Source organism: Macaca thibetana, chromosome 18 (assembly GCF_024542745.1).
Source record: "Macaca thibetana thibetana isolate TM-01 chromosome 18, ASM2454274v1, whole genome shotgun sequence".
Taxonomy (NCBI): Eukaryota; Metazoa; Chordata; class Mammalia; order Primates; family Cercopithecidae; genus Macaca; species Macaca thibetana.
In genome coordinates this window covers 69,851,515-69,864,501 of record NC_065595.1, presented here as the reverse complement: position 1 = coordinate 69,864,501, position 12,987 = coordinate 69,851,515, and the positions used below count along the sequence as shown (strand labels likewise).

The 12,987-nt window shown below is 49.2% G+C and overlaps 1 protein-coding gene across 1 annotated transcript in view; it reads right to left on the bottom strand.

Annotated features, from left to right (window-relative positions):
* Positions 1 to 11,725, bottom strand: part of MPPE1 (metallophosphoesterase 1) — a 46,237-nt gene extending 34,512 nt beyond the window's left edge. The window contains exon 1 of the mRNA XM_050767391.1: positions 11,561 to 11,725. The gene's annotated coding sequence lies outside the window, so the exon portion shown is untranslated. The remainder of the gene's footprint in view (positions 1 to 11,560) is intronic.
* Positions 11,726 to 12,987: the final 1,262 nt, after the last annotated feature.

Here is a 12,987-nt window from a genome sequence, read left to right as displayed (position 1 = left end):
CGGTGGCTCGTGCCTGCAATCCCAGCACTTTGGGAGGCCAAGGTGGGTGGATCTCCTAAGGTCAGGAGTTTGACACCAGCCTGGCCAACATGGTGAAACCCTATCTGTACTAAAAATACCAAAAATTAGCTGGGCGTGGTGGCAGTGCCTGTAATCTCAGCTACTCAGGAGGCTGAGGCAGAAGAATGGCTTGAACCCGGGAGGGAGAAGTTGCAGTGAGCTGAGATCGCACCATTGTACTCCAGCCTGGGCAACAAGAGCAAAACGGAGGCCAGGCACAGTGGCTCACGCCTTTAATCCCAGCACTTTGGCAGGCTGAGGCAGGCGGATCACAAGGTCAGGAGATTGACACCATCCTGGCTAACACGGTGAAACTCCATCTCTACTAAAAATACAAAAAATTATCTGGGCATGATGGCATGCGCCTGCAGTCCCAGCTACTCGGAGGCTGAGGTAGGAGAATCGCTTGAACCCGGGAGGCAGAGGTTGCAGTGAGCTGAGATTGTGCCACTGCACTCCACCTGGATGGCAGAGCAAGACTCCATCTCAAAAATAAAATACAATAGAATATAATATAATATAATGGAAAAGGAAAAGAATAGAAGAATAAAGGACCCTCAAGAAAAACTGGAACAATTTCCTCTGAAGAGCGAATAGTCTCAGTTGATAGTATTTTAAATTATTTTTGTAACTTTACAAAATAAATATAAGACAAAAAGATTGCTTTTGATTTTAACACAGAGATACTCCAATATTATCTCTAAAACCTATCAAGAGTAGAGGTGTCATCACATTCCGTCTGTGTAGCAACAACTGAAGGTGCTAAAACTTCCCAACTCTATGAGCACGAAGTAAGCAGAGTCCTGACTCCTCTGTGATCCAGGTGCTGATCACTTCCCCGACATCATTCGAACTCACTCTATAAAGAAGCAGGTCTGTAGCTTATGAAATTAGTTCACCAGGCCGGGCGCCGTGGCTCACGCCTGTAATCATAGCACTTTGGGAGACCAAGGCGGGCAGACGACAAGGTCAAGAGATCGAGACCATCCTGGCCAACATGGTGAAACCCCGTCTCTACCAAAAATACAAAAATTAGCCAGGCGTGGTGGCACACACCTGTAATCCCAGCTACTCGGGAGGCTGAGGCAGGAGAATGACTTGAACCTGGGAAGCGGAGGTTGCAATCAGTCGAGATCACACCACTATACTCCAGCCTGGGCAACAGAGCAAGACTCTATCTCAAAAAAAAAAAAAAGAAAAGAAAAAAAGAAATGAGTTCACTGGTTTCCAGTTCATATTAGACAAAGCAATTTTCTTAAGTTCCTGCACTGGAACCGTAACTGTGGAAACATTGCAGTCACATCCCAAGGAAAATCAAAGATGTAAAGTTACTAACTGTTAGAACAAGCTGGCTCCAGCTGTAACCATGCAAAGAAAGTAATGAGCCCTGAATCAACTTACTGTCAAATCCTCTCCTGAGTTCGCAGGGCATGGTGGCATGCACCTGTAGTCCCACCTACTCGGGAGGCTGAGGCAGGAGAACTGCTTGAACCCAGAAGGTGGAGGTTGCAGTGAGCCAAGATTGTGCCACTGCCCTCCAGCCTGAGTGAGTGAGTGAGTGAGACTCCATCTCAAAAAATAAAAAAAAAAACCTCCCCTGAGAAGGCAGAGCTGGCAGAGTTCAGCCATGGGCAGGCCAGGCCGGGGCCCAGGGGTTGAAAGCCGGGATCACCAGGCCAAGAAGTCAAACGGTCCAGACCATCACACAGTGAGGGCGCTTTCCAGGGGAGGGGTGGAGGGGCCTAGAGTGCAGGTGTGGGACCACGGCTGGGGAGGAGCAGGAATGCAGATGGCAGTGCAGGGTTCCAGGACTCAGCAGAAAGCAGACCAGACAGTTGTCAAGAAAATAATTGTTCCTGAAGACAAATCCTAGACCTAGGGTGCATACTCTAAGCCCAGGCCCTGATTCTACCCTTTCCAGCTCTCCAGAGAGTAGAGGCCCCAACAACCTGGCCAGTTCTGAGCCTGGCACCCAAGAACACTGAGCTGTCTGGCCAATCTTCCTCCCCCAGGGCATATCGCTGTCTTCTGCTATGATTTTTAAGCTTGCAAAGCTTGCTAACAATATACATAGAGCTATTTCACTCATGGGTCTTGTTCTAGAGACCATAGTGGAACTTGGAGACAAGATTCCCAGTCAATGTTTTTTGATAATTAGAAAACAGAGAAAGTCAGGCTCAGTGGCAGATGTCTGTAGTCCCAGCTGCTCAGGAGGCTGAAGTGGGAGGTCAGGAGTTTGAGGCTGCAGTGAGCTATGATCGCACCTGTAACTAGCCACTACACTCAAGCCTGGGCAACAGAGCATGTTCCCATCTCTAAAAAAAAAAAAAGAAAGAAAAGGGAAAGGAAGAGGAGAAGAAGAGTGGGGAGGAGGGAGAATGGAAAGAGCAAAACAAAGCAAGAAGGAGAAGAAACAAAAGGGGAAGAAGGAAAGAAGTCAGTGACATCAGTTTGAGGGCAAAGTACGCGCGCCACTGTGATTGCCCTAAAGAAATTAACTATTTTTCGGCAGGGCTTGGTGGCTCACGCCTGTAATCCCAGCACCTTGGGAGGCTGAGGCGAGTGGATCACCTGAGGTCTGGAGTTCAGGACCAGCCTGGCCAATATGGTGAAACCCCATCTCTACTAAAAATACAAAAGAATAAGCCGGGTGTGGTGGTGGGCTCCTGTAATCCCAGCTACTTGGGAGGCTGAGGCAGGAGAATTGCTTCAACCCTGGGGGCAGAGGTTGCGGTGAACGGAGATGGTGCCATTGCATTCCAGCCTGCATAACAAGAGCGAAACTCCGTCTCAAAAAAAAAAAAAGAAAGAAAGAAAGAAAAAGAAAGAAAGAAATTAGCTATTTTTCAACTCTATTATTTAAACCCTCCTTAGGCATCCTTTGGCGTGACAGTAGACAGTGACTGGGATAACTCTGCATATTTTGGCTTAAAATTATTTTTATCTACTAAAAGGAAAAGTAAATTATACTCTGAAACATAATCTAATGACAGAGAGTCTCAGAGCAAATACCTGTCAGTCAGAGATATTGAAAGTGATCAGGTTGTAAGCCAGGCGTGGTGGCTCACGCCTGTAATCCCAGCACTTGAGGCCGAGACGGGCGGATCACGAGGTCAGGAGATCGAGATCATCCTGGCTAACATGGTGAAACCCCGTCTCTACTAAAAATACAAAAAAATTAGCCGGGCGTGGTGGCGGGCGCCTGTAGTCCCAGCTGCTGGGGAGGTTGAGGCAGGGGAATGGCGTGAACCCAGGAGGTGGAGCTTGCAGTGAGCCGAGATCACACCACTGCACTCCAGCCTGGGCGACAGAGCGAGACTCCGTCTCAAAAAAAAAAAAAAGAAAGAAAGAAAGAAAGTGACCAGGTTGTGAACTCACTTGAATAAAGGCCATTACCTCATGAAATTATAAAATGATCAGCAATATCCCCAGCAGATGGCGCAAGTGTTCCCTCTGCTGCGATGGGAAGGCCCAACAGTGACCAAGTCCGTATCAAAATCTGTTTCCTCTTCATGTGACAATTGAACATAGATCCTAACCAGGTAAGGCGTTTAGTTAGGAAAGAAATCATTCGTGGGATTCCAAGAGAGGCTGACTAGGAAAGATAAAATCTGGAGGCTTTTTAATTTACTTCTCATGTTAAATGGTTTAGAAGCATATATTACCTCACCGGTAACATGGTTCCATTCGCAACATTTTTAGCTCTGAAAAAGAAAATTATTTCATGACAGAGTTTTAGATTAAGTCCCAAAGGATGACAAAGTACCAACAATTAGAATATCTGAAAATGTTTTGATGATCTGGTGGAATAATTAGGGAAGGGCCCATAATGAGAAGCTCAGAGCTGTCCCCTAACAAATTACAGGTAAATGGTTTCTGAAGGACACCGCAGGGAAGGGGGTAATGATTATTGGAGGCAGCCAATGTTTCTGCTGCTTTGCTAACTGCTTGCAAACAAATACGATGTTCTTGCTCACATTTTTTTTTTTTGAGACGGAGTCTCGCTCTGTCGCCCAGGCCGGAGGGCAGTGGTGCCAACTCGGCTCACTGCAAGCTCCACCTCTCGGGCTCATGCCATTCTCCTGCCTCAGCCTCCTCAGTAGCTGGGACTACAGGCGCCGCCACCACGCCCGGCTAATTTTTTGCATTTTTAGTAGAGACGGGGTTTCACTGTGTTAGCCAGGATGGTCTTGATCTCCTGACCTTGTGATCCGCCCGCCTCGGCCTCCCAAAGTGCTGGGATTATAGGCTTGAGCCACCACGCCAGCTCTTGCTCACATTTTGAAGCCCTCGGATTCGCATTTTTTTTTTTTTTTTTTTTTGAGACGGAGTCTTGCTCTGTCGCCCAGGCTGGAGTGCAGTGGCGCGATCTCGGCACACGGCAAGCTCCGCCTCCCGGGTTCACGCCATTCTCCTGCCTCAGCCTCCGGAGTAGCTGGGACTACAGGCGCCCACAACCGCGCCCGGCTAATTTTTTGTATTTTTAGTAGAGACGGGGTTTCACCGTGGTCTTGATCTCCTGACCTTGTGATCCGCCCGCCTCGGCCTCCCAAAGTGCTGGGATTACAGGCGTGAGCCACCGCGCCCGGCGGGTTCGCTTTTTTTTTTTTTTTTTTTTTTTTTTTTTGAGACGGAGTCTCGCTCTGCCGCCCAGGCTGGGGTGCAGTGGCCAGATCTCAGCTCACTGCAAGCTCCGCCTCCCGGGTTCACGCCATTCTCCTGCCTCAGCCTCCCGAGTAGCTGGGACTACAGGCGCCGCCACCTCGCCCGGCTAGTTTTTTGTATTTTTTAAAGTAGAGACGGGGTTTCACCGTGTCAGCCAGGATGGTCTCGATCTCCTGACCTCGTGATCCGCCCGTCTCGGCCTCCCAAAGTGCTGGGATTACAGGCTTGAGCCACCGCGCCCGGCGGGTTCGCATTTTTTTATGAACAAGCAAACATTTGCATTTCTAGGCCAGAGGCAGCCCACACTGGGAAGGCAGAGGATGGAATGTGTTATCCACAGAACATTCTTCAAAAGTGCAAAAGAACTTTATTAATTAAAGCATGTTAAATATCTGCCTTTGTAAGTTTCCAAAGAAACAAGAATTGGGCCGGGCGCGGTGGCTCACGCCTGTAATCCCAGCACTTTGGGAGGCCGAGGCGGGTGGATCACAAGGTCAGGAGATCGAGACCACGGTGAAACCCCGTCTCTACTAAAAATACAAAAAATTAGCCGGGTGCAGTAGTGGGCGCCTGTAGTCCCAGCTACTCAGGAGGCTGAGGCAGGAGAATGGCGTGAACCCGGGAGGCGGAGCTTGCAGTGAGCCGAGGTCGCGCCACTGCACTCCAGCCTGGGGGACACAGCAAGACTCCGTCTCCAAAAAAAAAAAAAAAAGCCGGGCGCGGTGGCTCAAGCCTGTAATCCCAGCACTTTGGGAGGCCGAGGCGGGCGGATCACGAGGTCAGGAGATCGAGACCATCCTGGCTAACACAATGAAACCCCGTCTCCACTAAAAATACAAAAAAATTAGCCGGGCGTGGTGGCGGCGCCTGTAGTCCCAGCTACTCGGGAGGCTGAGGCAGGAGAATGGCGGGAAACCGGGAGGCGGAGCTTGCAGTGAGCCGAGATCGCACCACTGCACTCCAGCCTGGGCGACAGAGCGAGACTCCGCCTCAAAAAAAAAAAAAAAAAAAAAGAAACAAGAATTGAGAATGTTCAGGTCAATGAATAATTTTGTCCAACGGCTGTCCTGCCAACACCTACTGCTTTCCATCCCAAACCCCCATCCATGTTTTAACCCTCTGTAGTCTGCTTCTTATATCCAACTGCCACTAAAACTTTATTTATTGATTTTTTTTGAGATGGAGTCTCACTCTGTTGCCCAGACTGCAGTGCAATGGCACAATCTTGGCTCACTGCAACCTCTGCCTCCCAAGTTCAAGTGATTCTCCTACCTCAGCCTCCCGAGTAGCTGGGATTACAGGTGTGCGCCACCAGGCCCAGCTAATTTTTGTATTTTTAGTAGAGATAGAGTTTCACCATGTTGGTCAGGCTGGTCTCAAACTCCTGACCTCGTGATCTGCCCATCTCGGCCTCCCAAAGTGCTGGGATTACAGGTGTGAGCCACTGCGCCCAGCCCCTTTTTTTTTTTTTTTTTTTTTTGAGACTTGCTCCGTCACCAGGCTGGAGTGCAATGGTGCGATCTCAGCTCACGGCAACCTCTACCTCCCAGGTTCAACCGATTTTCCTGCCTCAGCCTCCCAAGTAGCTGGGACTACAGGTGCTCACCACCACGCCCAGCTAATTTTTGTATTTTTAGTAGAGACGGGGTTTCACCATGTTGGCCAGGATGGTCTTGATCTCTTGACCTCACGATCTGCCCACCTTGGCCTCCCAAAGTGCTGGGATTACAAGCATAAGCCACCACCCCCAGCAAAACTTTACTTTTTTTTTTTAAGACTGAGTCTCCCTCTGTCACCCAGGCTGGAGTGCAATAACATGATGTTGGTTCACTGCAGCCTCCGCCTCCCAGGTTCAAATGATTCCCATGCCTCAGCCTCCTGAGTAGCTGGAATTACAGGCATGTGCCACTACGCCTGGCTAATTTTTGTACTTTTAGTAGAGATGGGGTTTCACCATGTTGGCCAGTCTGGTCTCCAACTCCTGGCCTCAAGTGATCCACCTGCTTCGGCCTCCCAGAGTGCTGGGATTACAAGCGTAAGCCACTGCACCTGGCAAAACTTTACTTTTAAAATATATTTTAAAATATAAATATATGTTCATTGCAAGGAATTTGAAAATACTGAAAGTTGTGAAGAGAAAAATTTGTAACCACCTGAGGTGTTCTTCGCTGCATAAAAAAAGACTACAGGCTGGGCACGGTGGCTCACGCCTGTAATCCCAGCACTTTGGGAGGCTGACGCCAAGGCGGGGGGATCATGAGGTCAGGAGTTCGAGACCGGCCTGGCCAACATGGTGAAACCCCATCTCTGCTAAAAATACAAAAGTTAGCTGGGCATGGTGGCACATGCCTGTAATTCCAGCTACTCAACAGGCTGAGGCATGGGAATTGCTTGAACTCAAGAGGTGGAGGTTGCAATGAGCCCAGTTTGTGCCACTGCACTCCAGCCTGGGTGACAGACCAAAATTCTGTCTCAGAAAAACACACAAAAAAAACAGCATTGTAGTGGAGAGTTTAATAGACACAGGGCTGGCCATAACACGTGGGAGATGGAATTGGTACTCAAATCATCTCATTCAAAGCTCCTAGATTAGGGGTTTTTCTTTTTCTTTTTTGAGATAAAGTCTTACTCTGTCACCCACAGGGCTCACTGTAACCTCCGCCTTCCAGGTTCAAGTGATTCTCCTGCCTCAGCCTCCAGAGTAGCTGAGATTAGAGGTGCGTGCCACCATACCCAGCTAATTTTTATATTTTTAGTAGAGACAGGGTTTCACCATGTTGGTCAGGCTGGTCTCGAACTCCTGACCTGGTGATCTGCCCGCCTCAGCCTCCCAAAGTGCTGGGATTACAGGCATGAGCCACCACACCCCACCAGATTAGGGGTTTTTCAAAGGCGGTTTGGGGGAAGCAGTGTGGGGGAGAGGAGTGCTAGGTAGCAGGTGCTTGCTGCTGATTGGCTGGGGCAGAGATGAAATCATAGCGGGTTGAAGCAGTCCTCCTGTGGGCTGGTGGATTCTAGGTGTGGCCACAGGAGTGAGGGTTGTCCTCCAGGTGGAGCCATGGGTGTCAGACATGCAAAACACCTGAAAAGACATCTCGAAAGGTCAGTCTTCGAGAGTGGTGTTATTTGGAGGAGTAACTGGGGATGTAACATGTTTTTACAACCTCTGAATAACTTAGTAGGACCCAGCCTCCTGTCCTCTCTCAGCGTGATGGCCTCCAATTAGCTTTACAAAAGCAGCTGAGTTTTGAGCAAGGCCTATTCTCATTTAAACTGTAGCTGAAAGGTCTTCCAAAGTTAGCTTAGCCCAATAATCTGGGAATAATTAAGGGAAAGGCAAGATGGAGGTTAGGTTGGCTTAGCTTACCGTTATAATTATTTCTCATGGATATAACTTTTGCAAAGGCGGTTTCAAGATTACCCATGAATGAGTAGATATGGGCAACACATACTTCATTATTATTATTATTATTATTGGAGACAAGGTCTCACTCTGTTGCCCAGGCTGGAGTGTAGTAGCGTGACCATGGCTCACTGCATCCTTGACCTACCAGGCTCAAGCAATCCTCCCCGCTCAGCCTCCCCAGTAGCTGGGACTACAGGCACATGCCATTACACCCAGCTAAATATACATTTTTAAAAATTTTTTGTTGGGACAGGGTCTCACTATCTTGCCCAGACTGGTCTTGAACTCCTGGGCTCAAGCAATTCTCCTGCCTTGGCCTTCCAAAGTGCTGGGATTACAGTCATGTAACCCCACTGTCAGAGGTGTGTGGACCAAAGCAACTCCATCTTGAATAGTTGCTGGGTGAAATGAGGCTGAGACTACTGGGCTGCATTCTCAGACAGTTAAGGCATTGTAAGTCACAGGATGAGACAGGGGGTCAGCATAAGATACAGGTCATAAAGACCTTGCTGATTAAACAGGTTGCAGTAAAGAAGCCGGACAGAACCCACCAAAAACAAGATGGCAACAAGAGTGACCTCTGATCGTCCTCACTGCTACCCTCCCACCAGCGCCATGACAGTTAACACATGCCATGGTGACATCAGGAAGTTACCCTATATGGTCTAAAAAGGGAAGGCATGAATAATCCACCCCTTGTTTAGCATTTCATCAAGGAACAACCATAAAAATGGGCAACTATTTGAGACGGAGTCTCGCTCTGTCGCCCAGGCTGGAGTGCAGTGGCCGGATCTCAGCTCACTGCAAGCTCCGCCTCCTGGGTTCATGCTATTCTCCTGCCTCAGCCTCCTGAGTAGCTGGGACTACAGGCGCCCGCCACCATGCCCAGCTAATTTTTTGTTTTTTTAGCAGAGACGGGGTTTCACCGGGTTAGGCAGGATAGTCTCAATCTCCTGACCTCGTGATCTGTCCGTCTCAGCCTCCCAAAGTGCTGGGATTACAGGCATGAGTCACCGCGCCCAGCCAATTCCTTTACTTTCTTAATAAACTTGCTTTTGCTTTGCACTGTGGGCTCGCCCTGAATTCTTTCTTTCGCAAGAACCAAGAACCGGCCGGGCGCGGTGGCTCAAGCCTGTAATCCCAGCACTTTGGGAGGCCAAGACGGGCGGATCACGAGGTCAGGAGATCGAGACCATCCTGGCTAACCCAGTGAAACCCCGTCTCTACTAAAAAATACAAAAAAAAACTAGCCGGGCGAGGTGGCGGGCGCCTGTAGTCCCAGCTACTCGGGAGGCTGAGGCAGGAGACTGGCATGAACCCGGGAGGCGAAGCTTGCGGTGAGCCGAGATCGCGCCACTGCACTCTAGCCCGGGCCACAGAGTGAGACTCCGTCTCAAAAAAAAAAAAAAAGAACCAAGAACCTTCTCTTGGGGTCTGGATCAAGATCCCTTTCCTGTAACACCACCAACTTAGCCTGGGCAACACATCCTTTTGACAAAGAGCTTGTGCCCAGAATATACAAAGAACTCATACACATCAATTTTCTTAAAAGACTAAACAGAAAAATAGGTGAGAGATTTGAACAGACACTTAACCAAAGAGAATATACGCATGGGCAATCTCTATTTCATTAGTAACCAAATTTCTTTTTCTTTCTTTGAGACGGAGTTTTGCTCTTGTTGTCTAGGCTCGAGTGCAATGGCGCGGTTGGGCTCACTGCAACCTCCACCTCCTGGGTTCAAGCGATGCTTCTGCCTCAGCCTCCTAAATAGCTAGGATTACAGGTACCCACCACCACGCCCTGCTAAATTTTTTGTATTTTCAGTAGAGACGGGGTTTCACCATGTTGGCCAGGATGGTCTCAAATTCCTAACTTCAGGTGATCCACCTGCATCAGCCTCCCAAAGTGCTGGGATTACATGCATGAGTCACTGTACCCAGCCATTAGTAACCAATTATAAACTAAAACCAAAGTTGGGCATGGTGGCTCATGCTTGTACTCCTATCACTTTGGGAGGCCAAGGCAGGCAGATCACTTGAGGTCAGGAGTTCGAGACCAGCCTGGCCAACATGGTAAAACCCTGTCTCTACTAAAAATACAAAAATTAGCCAGGCGTGGTGGTACATGGCTGTAATCCCAGCTACTCGGGAGGCTGAGGCATGAGAATCGCTTGAACCCGGGAGGTGGAGGTTGCAGTGAGCCCCGGGCTCTTTCCTGCGCTGGTGTAGGGGACAACCTCCATGTCCCTTCCCCGCTAAAAGTTGTTTAATCACTCAATAAAACTTCCCACCTTACTCTTTGAGTGTCCACGTGCCTACTTCTTTCTGGTCATGAGACAAGAACCCAGACCTATCTGGGCTAAGGGGCAAAAAATTCTGCATCACCTGTAACAATTCGGTTGAGTCTCACCAACATCATGATGATGATGTTAGCCAAACACAAAAGAATTAATACTAAGTGATTCTCTTATCGGGGTCCAATAAAGAGAGAGAAGCTACAACAATTATTCCAAAAGAGTGTGTAATATAAATAATTACTGGGCCAGGCGCGGTGGCTCACGCCTGTGATCCCAGCACTTTGGGAGGCCGAGGCGGGTGGATCACGAGGTCAGAAGATCAAGACCATCCTGGCCAACACTTTGAAACTCTGTCTCTACTAAAAATACAAAACATTAGCCGGGCTTGGTGGCGGGTGCCTATAGTCCCAGCTACTCAGGAGGCTGAGGCAGGAGAATGATGTGAATCTGGGAGGCGGAGCTTGCAGTGAGCCGAGATTGTAAAAAAAAAAAAAAAAAAAAAAAAAAGAATTATTGACGGGCACAGTGGAGGACTGCTTGAGCCCAGGAGTTTGAGACCAGCCTGGGCAACACAGAGAGACCCTGTCTTTACCAAGTGTGTGTGTGTGTGTGTGTGTGTGTGTGTGCACGCACATAGCATTCAGCTATCAACCAGGAGGCTTCATTTAGTGTAACCCAGCAAGTACTCAGGATTTTTTTTTTTAGTCACAGTCTCACTCTGTCACCAAAACTGGAATGCAGTGGTGCAATCATGGCTCACTGGAACCTCGACCTCCTGGGCTCAAGCAATCCTCCCACTTCAGCCTTCTGAGTAGCTGGGACCACAGGCATGTGCCACCACGCCCGGCTAAATTTTGGGTTTGTTGTAGAGAAGGGGTTTTGCCATGTTGCCCAGGCTGGTCTTGAATTCCTGGACTCAAGCCATCCGCCCACCTCCGCCTCCCAAAGTGTTAGAGGCGGAGGTTGCAGTGAACCAAGATCGTACCACTGCACTCCAGCCTGGGCTACAGAGCAAGACTCAGTCTCAAAAAAAAAAAAAAAAAGAAAGTGTTAGGATTACAGGCGTGAGCCACCTCACCCATACAGAAATGTGATCCACACTGTAAGATGCGCGTCTTCTTGGAATACTTACCCGATTCTTTGTTCTCTCACGGATCTCTGATCTCTCCACCTTCCCAAGTCTTGGAAAACTTGTCTTCTGATTTCAGAGTTAACCCTTAATTATGTAGAATCTTCCATTGTCATGTGTTACATTACACATGCTAGTGTTATCTTCCCAACTAGAAGATAAACCATAGAATCAGAAAAACAATTTTATCATGTTATTTCCAAAATGACATAGCCCAGGACTGAACTGTCCATAAACACCTATCGGATGGTCAGCTTCAAAACTAACTGCAATGCTGATGAGTTAAAATAGCTCCTTTTTTTGGCACCAGATAATAGATAAATATGAGAAGCCAGTGCGGTGGCTTATGCCTGTAACCCCAGCACTTTGGGAGGTCTAGGAGGGAGGATGGCCTGAGCCCAGGAGCCCATAGTGAGCTACGATTGAGCCACTACACCCTAGTGTGAGCTACAGAGCGAGACCTCATCTCTATACAAAATAAAATTATAAATTTTTTTACATTAAAAAAACTTGAGAGAGAGCATACTTTTGGGTTTCTTTATTAATAGAACACCAAGAGGTGATCCAAGTAAAAGTGTAACACCCCTTAAGGGAAAAAACATTATTTTCATTTAAAATCGTTTTCTTTATTATCTTTAAAGTGAAAGTGCCATATCTGGGCTTCCTACGAAGGAAACAAACCGCATAGACTCAGGCCAGCCGCTGGGCCTGGGCCTGGGCCTGTGTTTCCCGCAGGCGGCGACCTTTGCCCCACTTCAGGCCGGCCGTATATACCAGCTTAGAGGCGCCGCGGCGTTGGCGAGTCCTTTTTTACCCACCCCTTCCCTCAGTTCTCAGGCTGGAACTTGAACAGGCACTCATGACTCAGCAAACGGTACTTGATAGGGCTCTTTACACGTCAGTCAGGCTATTTTTAAAATCACTCTTCCTGGAGATCTTCACACCAAAAGCACCGCGGGCCCTCCCCAACCGGCTTCTGCCTGCCTCCACTATGTGATGCAGTATGGCCCCCGGGAGGCCGCCCCCAGATTCTAGAGGGGCTGACCGACCCCAGACACACCCGAAGGACCACCTCGAGACCTCGGAGGAACAGCCCTAGACCCAGGAGGGACTGCAAGACACCCCAGGGGCAGCCCGCCAGGGCCCAGCTCTACTCATCGCCTGGCGGTGCTGCCTCCCTTCCACGCCGCCCCAGGGAAAGGCCGCCCCCCTCCGGCTCCTCCCAATCCCCCTTCCCAGGACTGACGGCGGCCCGGCGCCCTGCTTTGGGCCAGGATCGGCCTCGAGCCTTCCTCACTAGCGGCCAAGAGCCGGAAACCTTGCGTCTCAGATTCTCCGGGTCAATGCACCCCCATCCCAACCGTTCTTCCCACCCGGGGCCCCCTGATGCCAACTGCCGGCCTGGACCTAGCCCGGGGCCCTGCTCCTTG